Here is a 12910-nt window from a genome sequence, read left to right as displayed (position 1 = left end):
CAAATCGTGCTAATGTTACTTTGATGCTGGCAAACCCAAACCCGCAGAGGAAGATAAAAGCTAGGGCTTGTTTTCTAAGTGGAGGGTTTAGCCTATTCGCTAAGCCAGGATTCATCAAGCATTCACTGGGAGCTGCAAAGGAGAAGCAGGAGGAGATGAAAAGAAGAAAGACGTGAAAACTATAGAAAAGATGAAGTAGGGAGGGGGAGAGCTGAGTCAAAAGAATCAACCAGGTAGCAGTAATTCATCAAGCTCCTTTCACAAGTTCCTCCCTCTTCCAGGAGCTACGATCTGGGGCTCAAAAAAGTGCCTTTTCTACCTCACAGTTTCAGTGACTGCATTAATGAAGATGACTGCTCAAGCCTTATGCTCAGTCCAGACACTTTCGCAGATCTAACTGCCTTAAGTGGACATGGCCACTTAGGGAGAAGGATATATGCTTCAACCAGCACAGATGGCAGAGCTCAAACAGAGTTACAGTTTGGACATATTTTGACTGGGAACCCACCTGGCATGGAAGGTACTTACATGCATCTGAAATTCAACAGATACTAGATAGAGCTCAAAATGCACACCTCCCTGTTTTTCCTGTGAGGACCCCATCTCAGCCAATGGAGCCACCACCCACTCCACACACCTCCAAGTCACATACCTGAGAGTCATCTTAGATGCTCCTCTTCATTCCTTTGCCAGTGTCTTTGGTTGCCAAGAACTGATGATGCAACCTCAGAGATGTCTTTTATATATATTTTTCCCTCTTCAGCACCACTGTTCTAGTTCATATCCTTAACAACTTTTCCTGTACTGCTTTTCCAATCTCTTCTTCTACCACCTTCCTAATCTACCATCTTCCAGCCTACCCAAACTTCTCAGAATTCCCAAGTCTCTGTGCCTTTGCACGTATGGTTTCTCTGCTTGGAGTCCTTAACCTCCATTGACCACCTGTCAAACTCTTGCCTATTCTCTGAGGCCCAGCCTAAGGATTGTCATCTCTGGCTGTCCAGCAGTAGTGTTGGTTCTCTCAGAGCTTTGGGTTTGTGCCATCACAGCCCTGGCCCTATGTCACTGCCACTGTGGATTGGACAGGCCTGTCTCTCTAGAGGCTCAGGGACTGTGCATTGCATGATTACCTATCCCTGGGGCTTTGCAGAATACTAACTTGCACATGGTAGCACTCAGTATCCCTCTATTGATAGAACACCAGTTCTGGAGAGTGATTAATCCCATAGATTCTTGCCTCTGTGAAGGACAAAGACACTAGTTTGAAAGGAAGAAGCTCCGGAGATACCACAAAGAACTATGTGAAATCCTGTGACTTGATGAATTATAAGGTGATGTTTGAGGCAAGAAGCAGGGGTCTGAAGGGAAAAGGAGGATAATGAAGAAGTGGCACTTGAGTCTGCCGGCTGGGACTTTATTGTATTTCATAAAGTAGTGCTAAAAATTCATTACCATAGTGAGGATTTGAAAGACTTGATGTAAAGATTTCAATTTAGAATAACTACCACTTGTGAACACCCAATATGTCTAGACAGTGTATCTTGCCTACTTTATGTTTAAAGCTGACAACTCTACATATTAGGTATATTTATGCCAGTGTTATAGATGAAGAAATTGAGACTCAGAGAAGTTAAGTAACTCATCTATGGTCACACAGATAGAAAGGGAGTGGAATAATAATTTTTTAAAAGTTGAAACACAGATCTCATTCCCAAATATGATCTCTTCATACTAACCTCAATTTACCCTGAACAATGGATATGTACCACCTCTTCAGGATCTCTGCCATGAATCAATCACATCTTCAACTTCTTCTCTCACCAAAAATACAGTTTAACAATCTCTGATGAAATAGACTGAGGTATGTGCAATCTGCCCTCCTTCCCTTCAGTCACTCCTGGTTTGGTAACATGAAGAAAAGAAAATAGGCCCAAAAGGAGCAGACCAAATGAGAAAAAGAAGAGAAACAAAATGCCCAAGTAATCCACAAGTCAGTAATAATATCTTTTGTACTTTTAGAGTGCTTTACAAAAATCATGATTTTGTTTGTTCCTCATCATAAGCCTGGGCTATGTACTGTCATTCCCATTTTCTGGGTGAGGAAACTGAAGCTCAAGGAGGTGAGGGGACTCGACTACGTCTGAACAACTAGTCAAGGGAAGAGCCAGGACTGAAACTCAGGCATGCATTATCCTAGCCCCACACCTGTTCCTTTACACCAGGAATGCCCATGCCCCAGCTCCCAGCATGGTCCATGGCAACCACTTATGTTTGAATATATGATCTATTGCACTAATAACTTGACAAGTACTCTACAAAATGCATTGCATGAATTATCTCTTTTAATTCTCGTAACAAGTCTATGATGTAGGAACTATTATTTGTCCCATTTTCTTACAGAGAAAGAAACTGAGGCACAGAGAGATTAAATGACTTGGTTAAGTGGCAGCGCCAGGATTTAATCTGGCTCTGATGACTGCTGAGACTTTGCTCTTGAAAGTGGTAACATGCGCCTCTCTGTCTTCTAATCATGGAGTGTTGTTCAATTATCTCCTCTCTCAGAGAAGGCCAATGCTATCTTCATTTAGGGCTGGGCTCAGTTGAATAAATTTTACATGGCAGGCCTCTTCAAAAGTCTTTTATTACAGATTTTGAAAAGAAGTAAAAACAGTCCCCTTGGAAGATGGCAGAGAAAGATAGTTGGTTGCTGGCTGACTTTCATCAGTATTAATTAATATCACCTTTTGAAAGCCCCAGGGCTAAGGGGTGAATTTCCTTGTATTTCATTTGAATTATTTACTGAATTGAATTCTGAAATCAAACTCTATGCAAGCAATGACCCATGCAGACACTGCAGGTGCTACTTTCATCCTGTTAATGGGTTTTACTAGCTAAAGACAATCCTTTTAGGGTTTTTGTCTCGGTTTCAGGAAAAGGAATTTGGAGAGATAGTGATGAGAATACTGCAGAGTCCCCAGGTCATGGTTTTGTCCCCTCCCTCACTTCATGTTTTTAGCTTTTGAAGGCCCACAGCTTCATCCTCCTTATCTGCTTAGCTCTTTAATGGCTAGTTTTCTCATCTGTCAAATTGGGCTGTGTGGGTGATAATAATCATAGCTGCCCTAACTCTGATTTCTGTTGAGTTTCTTGCTCCTTATGATAAGACTGGGCCTAGCCCACATTGCATCTCAGTAGATAGCCAATAGACTCCCCAAGATTTTAGTGCGTTCCCTGGGTGGGGTGGTGGTTCTTAACCTCATAGTCACCTTGTACTCTAAGCTCCTGCATTTGCAGAATTGGTTCAGTCTTACCTGTCCCTGGCTGCTTCTGAGAGACAAGTCATTTTACTCAATTTGCCTGGTAGCAGCCCTGGTAGCCTTCTTTTTACATGCATGTGGCCGCTGGAGTAGTTAACACTGATCTACCAAATAGGGTATAACCTCATGTTCTCCTTTACCTATCTAGTTCTTGAGTCTGCTGTTCCTTCCTTCAAAGTAACAAATAGTGTCACATATTGAGGGCTTATGGTGTGGTAAGCACTGGATCAATTGCCTCCATATATTACCACATTTCATCCTCAAAATAGTCCTGTGAGATGAGTTTTTATTCCCATTTCACAGATGGAGAAATGGCAACTCAGGTCATAACAAGGAAGTGAAGAAACCAGGATTTGAAAAACCGTCTGATCCCTAAGTCTTAACCCTTGCCTCCCTGATACTGCTCTGATGGCTGAAAGTTTGCTGTGCTCTGGCCTAGCTTCTGGGCCAGGGGAGGAGTTGAAGTAGATGCTCTTGTTTGGTACCATCTCTTCTTGTGCTGGGTATTCTGGTAGGGCACTGGGCTTTGTCAGTAGAGTCTGAGGACTATGTTCTTTACAGGGAAGACAGAGGCCTTTATCCCTTTCTTCCAAGTCCTCCATCTCTTTTTGAGTTCTCTCCACAAGACTGTGCTCCTCCAGGTGCCCACAGGTCTCCCGAGCCTGCCTTCCTTGGGCATGACTGTTGCCATAACACAGTGACTGGTGAGAAGGAAGGAAACTCTCCCACCATCTCCAAGCCACGATTTGTATTGTGTATTGGTGTATTTTAGTGTATTTAATATGGAGTAACCCATTCTCTACCTCATGGTCCTGACAATATATGTCTCATATATCTGACAAGGTATATCTCAGATCAAATGTTGGTCTTTCTCGGAAAGTTTTCTTCCACTGTCCCAAATAAGCAGGAGTCCTTCTGCTGCTCCAGTAGCTCTGTCACATCTGTCTGATTCACTGGAATCATATTTATCTCAAATTGAAGTTAGTGGAATGACTCCATTTCTATGAAGTGCCCAGAAAAGGCAAATTTATAGAGACTGAAAGTAGATTAGTGGTGGCCTGGGCTTGGGGGTGGGAACAGGGATTAACTGTAAATGGACCTGAGGGATCTTACCAGGGGGATGAAAATGTTCTAAAACTTATCTATAGTGATTGTTGTACCACTCAGTAAATTTACTAGAAGTCATTGAATTGTACACTGAAAATGAGTGAATTTTATGATATGTGAAACTTACCTTACTAAAGCTGTTAAAAAAAGAAATTACCCTGTTCATTTTCCTCTTTATTACTGTCTTACATTCTGGTTAGAATGTAAGCCTATGATGGCAGGGATCTTGTCTGTTTTATTCACCAATATGTCCCCAGCACCTAGAACAGCACCTGGCACATAAAAAGAGCTCAGCAAGTATTCAGAGAATGCATGAATAAATAAGCTAGCAATCTCTTGCCATTTTGTAAACACTCAGGATAAGCCTGTGAAAAGAGACATACTCAATTCAGAATCAATAACAAACTTCAAATCTAAAAATCACACATTAAGGATAAAAGAAATCACGAACCCTCCATTCTCAATGGGTGCCAGATTGTTTGCTGTTGACTCAGCATTTTCTCTACCTCCTTCTACATCATCTTCATCATTACATCATCATTATAGAGAAATCTGCAATTACATTACCCAGAATTCCTTTACTGGATGGTTCCCTGTTAGATTCTGTAAACTCTTGTGAAAGTTGAAGCAGAAGCCATTATTCTCTGACAGCAATTGTGGGCAGATGGGAAGCGGGAGAAAGGTGAGGTTTGCAGAGCTGTTGGGTTAGTTCCTATGAATCATCTGCTTCAATGCTACAGGTAGCTGAGATTGTAGCTTTCCTGCAATATCTGAAGTTTGCAGCACCTCTGGCCCTAATCTTTGCTACCCAAGTCTTTCCAATGGTTATGGTTGTATAAGTGTGTAATTCCTTATATTAAAATCTTTCCTGTTTGGAAAACCTGGAGGGGGTCTGGTCTCTTTTTCTGATTAAACTCTAACTAATTCAGTGGGTATAGAGTATAATTTTTAAAAACTCAGGGTTGAATGATGGTGAGGAGAAGGAAGGGAAGAGCTTCTTTGTGTCCTTTTCTAGGCTTCAGTTGGCCTTAGGAGGAATATTCTTAATCTCTGGACACCATGGATCTTGAGGAAATGAGACTCTTTTCCTATTCCTATCAGACTTCTGTCATCTCTTTCTCTTACTCTCTGTGCCATGGTCATTGTGAGTGGTTTCTTTCCTTTATTTTGTCTTCACCATCTTCCAGAAGCCCCCAGTGTACCTTTTCCCAGAGCACTGCTTTATGGAACTTGGGCACCTTTCCTGCTTTTTCATTCTTGATAAAATCACCCAGTTGCCTGGTTACATCAAGGGAGTAGAGCTGACACTGGGCAAAATTCTCCAAAACAAGACACATCTAGCTTACTCACCAACCTTCCCAAACCTTCTGCCAGACAGTTATGGAGCCAAGAACTTGGATTTGCTGCCTAGAAAAAGACACTGTATAACCTGCTACTTTCCTTCAAATCATACCAAAGAAATGAATTTAGGCTAAGATCATCTTTAAATAATTATTCTGTCAGACTACACTGTCTTGGTTCAATTGGAGCCTGAACGACTGTGTTTCTGAACCTTCTGTAGAAACAGGCTGGGCAAAATCTGTAGGCTCTTTGCTACCTGTTTTGGCCTCATTCAGCTCCTCTTATCTGCAGATCTGGGACCTCATAAAGCCTCCAGCCATTCCTGATCAGGACATAGCTTACAACAGCAGCCTGGTGCCCATAACCTGGACAGCCTGGAGTGAAGTCACACTCCCAGACTTGATGTTCTAATGACAAGAATGAACTCTGACTATTTGAGTGCCCCACAGTCCTGGGACTTCCTGATTCAGGATGAGACTTTGCCAAACTGGGCATTTGCTACCATCTCTGCCCTGTGGTGGCCTGCTGATTATGTCTTGCATTATACTTTCTCTCTCTATGAATGGGTTCTAACTTGAACTCTATCTCTGTGGTTGGGACTTACACTCAGGTCAATTTCTTTCTTCCATGCTGGGATGGTGGTGGGGAAGTGCTGAAATCTCCTACCTGAACTCAGTCCTCTCAAGTTACTGGTTGAGGTCCTGCTAAGAATGAATGCGTCACTAGAATTGGCATCACCTGACTGTATGTATATACATCTCTCCCAATACCTGAGCTCTTCCCTTTTCAGTACTCCATCATCCCCTGTCTTCTGTCTCCCACCCACTGCACCCTACCAGTAGCCTTGCCTTGCCTAAATCAGTGCAGAACAAACTGTACCTGTCAGACTTTGTGTCTTGAGCCATCCAGTTGTCTTTGCTGGAACCAGCCTCTTCAGTTGAGCTAGTTGAAATTCAAAAAGGATTCATGGATCTTCTGTTATGTGCTAGGGGACAGAGAGCCAAGTATGCCTCAGTTCCTACTTCTAGGAGTCCGCAGCATTGCCTAGAAAAATGTCCCTCTGCTGGCTGGCGCACATCACTCATGGCCCACTGTGTATCACATCTAAGTCCGTATTCCAGCGTGGCAGAATTTCTCACAGCTGGAGGCAAGATTGAATGCAATGTAGGATGAAATCTTCTTGTTAGTTCAGGCAGAAGCAACACTGGGGTTGAAATTCTCCAAGTAATATTTCCATTTGTCTGGGGGAAATCGATGGAGCTTTTCTGCTTACAAAGGTGGAGGGAGTTGGTCAGATCACTGGATAGTCATAGTCTGATAGAAATATGCAATAATGTTAATATAAGATTTATTCTATGTGTGCCGATAACTTAGGGAGGGCCTTGAAGGCTGTGAATTTTTGATGGTTTGTTGCTTTAGGCAAAACCAGTGTCTAACCTAACAGTGATGACAATGATAATGATAAAGTTGGAAAGAAAGTTAAGAAAAAAAAAGGGCATTCATTGTGCTTCTGACACGTTCCAGTCCTTGTGGAAATGGAATCATCCAATACTAGGAGTATTTCCCATCTACAAATCTCAAAGATCCTGGGCATGGATAGGATGGTATTTCTTGTAAGGGATATTAGAAAGATTTTTAAAACCACCTCCAGCTTAAATTTTTCCTCTTACTTGGAAAAGCTATAAGCTTTTCATGCTATAAGCTGCCTTTCTTTACAGAACTATTAAATTCTCCTTCAGATACAGTTAAATTTTATGGCCAAAATGTAGAAGATAAATTGGGAGGTAAACATATTACTGTATTCATTAAAACATGCACTCCATAAAACTGATTCTACTCTTCAAAAACATTTATTCCATCAGCACTGGGAATGGCTGAAAGTGATGGGGAGTATGTATTAGGAAAGGCTACCACATGGTAACACAAAATAAGGAGTTAATATATCCAGTTCTTGTTCTTCATACTGAGATCCCTCAGTTTCTCTACAGGGATTGACCAAGCTAATGATGTGTAAGAGATGCCACTGATTGACATAGACACAAAGTGTCCTGGACACCTCTGAAGGAAGGCATGCTAATTTGAACAGATCCTTTCACCATCAAGCTTAAAAAATGGCAGCAAACACTGGGCTCTGTGGACTCAAGGTTATTTTAAACCAAAAGTATATCATCAACATAGCTTGCAAACAGTAACTTTCAGTCCCAGAGGACTCCGCAGGCATTGCTAAGGTGCTTTACTGGTAGAAGTCCTCTGATTTCATTTTCACTCTGGATACCAGTTTCATATTTAAGGTCTGTAAGCAGCAGTAAGGGGCTTCTGTATGGAGTATTTTCTCTGAATCTGATAGTCCAAGACTGTCTGTAATGAACAATACAATTTTCAGGCCAGAGGGGTGGACTGGAAGCTGCTGAGATAGGATTCTAAGGACCTGGATAAAAGGAATCCATTCATTTGGCTAAGGAAATCTGTCACTTCAGAAAAATTAGTGATATTTTCCAAATCACATCAATGCCAAGGAGCTAACAGAACTTCTTGGACATAAAATAGTCATATTTTTCAGAGAAACTTGATTGCTATTTGGAATTCTATTGTTACCTTGTTCAGTCTCTCTCTCTCATGTATTAATAAATGCTTTTGGTAGTAGAAACATTCCTTCTAATGTAAGAATTTAGGTTCCAACCAAAAGAATACATATGAGTCTGGAAACCAATTAGAGTCTTTCTCCTCAGCAAAGTTTATACACAGTGAGCCCCCAAGAAAGTGTAGATCTGTCTCGGGAAGGTCTAGAGCCAGGAAATCTCACAGTGAAGCCAAATGGTGGCTCATTCAGCTGCAGTGACTCTTCTGGTCTTTTCCATAGGAACTTCTTTCACTGCAGACCAGCCGGTAGCTTTTCAGCAACTGAAAAGCTCAAGACTCCCTCCAGCACTGCCATCTTCATTTAGTATCCTTAGGGACCAGCCCATCCAGAGGCAGGACCTTGACTGTTCTCTATGTATTCTTGTGTTTTTGTTTTTGACTGTTTGATTCCATCTACGTAAACAACTTTTTAAAATTGACAAATAAAAAGTATGTATGTTTGTGGTATACAACATGCTATTTCGATATAGGTATCTATTATGAAATGGCTAAATCAAGCTAATTACCATATCCATCACCTGACATCCTTATCATTTGTGTAATGAGAATTTTTTTTCTTTTTTTTTTTTTTTGAGACGGAGTCTCGCTCTGTTGCCCAGGCTGGAGTGCGGTGGCGTGATCGCGGCTCACTGCAAGCTTCGCCTCCCAGGTTCATGCCATTCTCCTGCCTCAGCCTCCCAAGTAGCTGGGACTACAGGCGCCCGCCACTACGCCCAGCTAATTTTTTTGTATTTTTTTTTAGTAGAGACGGGGTTTCACCGTGTTAGCCAGGATGGTCTCAATCTCCTGATCTCGTGATCCGCCCATCCCGGCCTCCCAAAGTGCTGGGATTACAGGCGTGAGCCACCGCGCCCAGCCTGTAATGAGAATATTTAAAATCTACTCTCCTAGCAATTTTCAAGTAACAATAATTAACTATAGTCACCATGCTGTACAACAGATCTCTAAAACTTATTCCTCCTATTTAACTGAAACTTATACTTTTTGACCAGCATCTCCCCAAACCCCCACCCTCCAGTCAGTGGTAATTATCATCCTACTCTCTGCTTCTCTGAATTTGACTTTTTTAGATTTCACATATAAGTGAGATCATGTGGTATTTGTATTTCTGTGCCTGGCTTATTTTACTTAACATCATGTCCTCTAGGTTAATCCGTGTCGCCATAAATGACAGAATTTCCTTCTTTTTTAAGGCTGAGTAGTGTTCCATTGTGTATACATACCACATTTTCTTGATCCATTCATCCATTTGTGGACATGTAGGTTGATTCCATGTTTTAGCTATTGTGAATAATACCACAGTGAAAGTGGATATACAGTTATCTCTTCAACATACTGATTTCTCTTCCTTTGGGTATATACCCAGAAGTGGGATTGCTGAATCACTTGGTAGTTCTATTTTTAGTTTTTTAGGGATCTTACTTTTTTCCGTACTGGCTGTACTAATTTACATTCCCATCAATAGTACACAAGGGTTTCCTTTTCTCCATATCCTTGCCAATGTTTGTTATCTTTTCTCTTTTTGGTAAAAGCCATTCTTACTGGTATGAGGTGATATCCCATTGTGGTATTAATGGTCAGTAATGTTGTACTGATGGTCAGTAATGTTGAGCACCATTTCATATACCTGTTGGCCTTTTGTATATCATCTTTTGATAAATGTCTATTCAGGTCTTTCGCCTGTTTTAAAATCAGGCAGTCAGGCATGGAGGCTCACACCTGTAATCCCAGCACTTTGGGAGGCCAAGGCAGAATTGATAGCTTGAGCCCAGGGGTTAGAGACCTGCCTGGGCAACATAGTGAGACTCTGTCTCTACAAAAAATAAAAAATAAAAATTTAGCTGGGCTTGGTGGCTTACTCCTGTAGTCCCAGCTACTTGGGAGGCTGAAACAAGAGGATTGCTTGAGCTTGGAGGTTGAGGCTGCAGTGTGCTGTGATCACACCACAGCACTCCAGCCTGGGTGACAGAGTAAGACCCTGTCCCAAAATAAATGTGTAAATAAATACATAAAATTAGGTTATTTGTTTTATAGCTGTTGAGTTGTACGAGTTCCTTATATATGTTTTGGATTTAGCTTCTTATGAGACATATGGTTTGCAAACTTTTTTTTTCCATTCCGTAGGTTTTCTCTTCACTCGTTGATTGTTTTTCAAGGCAATCCCATTGCCCATTTTTGCTTTTCCTGTTTGTACTTTGGGAGTGATACCCAAAAAATCTTTGCCAAGACCAATGTGAAGATTTTTCCCCCTATATTTTCTTCTAGTAGTTTACAGTTTTAAGTCTTACATTTAAGTTGTTAATCTATGTATATGCAGTCCTAACCATCAGCTCATGCAGTGGACTTCAGGTGACTTAGCAACAATAGCAGCAATGACAAGAGTAAAATAGTTAACACTGATGAAGCACCCTCTATGTACCAGGTGTTGGGAAAAGTACTTTTTTTTTTTTTTTTTTTTTTGAGACGGAGTCTCACTCTCGCCCAGGCTGGAGTGCAGTGGTGCAATCCTGGCTCACTGCAAACTCCACCTCCTGGGTTCATGCCATTCTCCTGCCTCAGTCTCTCAAGTAGCTGGGACTACAGGTGCCCACCACCACACCTGGCTAGTTTTTTGTATTTTTAGTAGAGATGGGGTTTCACCATTTTAGCCAGGATGGTCTCGATCTCCTGACCTCGTGATCCGCCCGCCTTGGACTCCCAAAGTGCTGGGATTACAGGCGTGAGCCATTGTGCCCAGCCAGGAAAAGTACTTTTTATACTTTATCCCACTGAATCCTCACAATGACAATGTCAAGTAGATATTATTACTCACACTGTACAAAAGAAGAAATGGAGGCACAGAGGTATAAAACAATTAACCCTGTTGCACTGCTGGTAAGACAGCAAAGCTGGGATTCAAACTCAAGTCTCTTTGAGCCTGAGTCCCAACCACTGCTACCCTACACTATTTTCTCTAAAAGTTGTCACTGTTTGGAGAAGAATATTTTTTTTAAAAAGTTTACTTTTTCTGTTTGGGGAATTTATATTAATTATTAAAAAATTGAAAACTCAAGTAACATAGAAAGTAGAGAAAAATTATCACCAATAGTCTTACTTTTCAGACAATCTGTGGTTAATATTCAGTTACATTTCTATGAAGCATTTTCCTCATACAGAGTTTTCGTAGGATTGTGATAATTCTCTAGGGAAGACCTCGCAGACTGCACTTCTCCATTTTAGAAACATGATAAATGTCACTTATAACTGCTACATATTATCATAGCTAATGAATGCAACATGATCTTCTTGACTCTTCCTCTCTTGATGGACATTTAGAATCTTTTCTTTCTTGCTTTTTTTCAGTATTTCAGATCTTTTTTTAAAAGAAAGATACTCTTGGCTTTCTAGAGTTAAATGAGGATATCCAGGAAGGGGACAAGGAGAGAAAAAGGAGATTATCTTCGTGGTACTGCCTATTTTCCACAAAAAATAATCCCATGAGGAGTGGGGGCAGGGTTAGGGACTTTGCCCTGCCATCACCATGCATGGAAACATCACTCCCACATCTTGACAGGCTGCTCTTCACCACCACCGCTTTCTCTTACTCCTCCCCAGGCTCTGAGTGTGAAGCTTAGAGAGGGGGAATATGAGGATCTATGGGAAAAGATCCTCCTCCTCTTCTTTCCTAGGGATGAGAGGTCCTCATCTCCAAAGGGCTTATGGCCATTTCAGGAGTATTGCATTTTCCTGGGCTTGCAGGAAAACAGACCAGCTAGTCATCTCTCCTGGGCAGTGACTATACCCCGTGGAGGCAGGTGCTTGTTGGGTTCTCTCACATTTGGAGAAGCAGTGAGGATTGGCAGCTGGATCGTCACAGACTGAACCCACAGCTCCTCCTCACCTGCCTTTCAAGCAAGGAGGGTGAATTCCTCCTCTCCTGGTAGCAAGTCATTTATGTTCCAGCTGTGAAAATTTGATCAAAAAAGGATGAACTTATTTCAGTGGGTTAGAGTTCATTGCATATATAGTCCATCATCTGGAAATTTTTACACTAATTAAAAATAAAAACAGATTTTCTATTATGTGTTTTTTTTCCTAGAAAGGACTTAGCCAAGCTTCAAGGGCCAAACCATCTGAATTAACTCTGATTCCCAACTCCGGATTTGAGATCTTTGAGTTTTGAAAATATCTCAGGGGATATCATGACATCTACAGCATTTGCAAAAAAAAAGAAAGAAAGAAAGTGTAATTAATTAAAAAAACATAATCACCTTGACCATTACACATTATATACATGTATCAAAATATCACATGTACCCCCAAACATGTACAACTATATCAATAAAATACAAAAAATGAAAAAACACAAGAATTTTGAAAGTATTTAAACAAAATCATCGCTAGCTGGGCGTGGTGGTTCACACCTGTAATCCCAGTACTTTGGGAGGCTGAGGTGGGAAGACCGCTTGAGCCCAGGAATTCAAGACCAGCCTGGGCAACATAGCGAGACCCTATCTCAATTATTT

This window comes from Pan troglodytes, chromosome 9 (genome assembly GCF_028858775.2).
Source record: "Pan troglodytes isolate AG18354 chromosome 9, NHGRI_mPanTro3-v2.0_pri, whole genome shotgun sequence".
In the NCBI taxonomy this organism is placed as follows: Eukaryota; Metazoa; Chordata; class Mammalia; order Primates; family Hominidae; genus Pan; species Pan troglodytes.
This window is presented reverse-complemented; position numbering follows the sequence as displayed.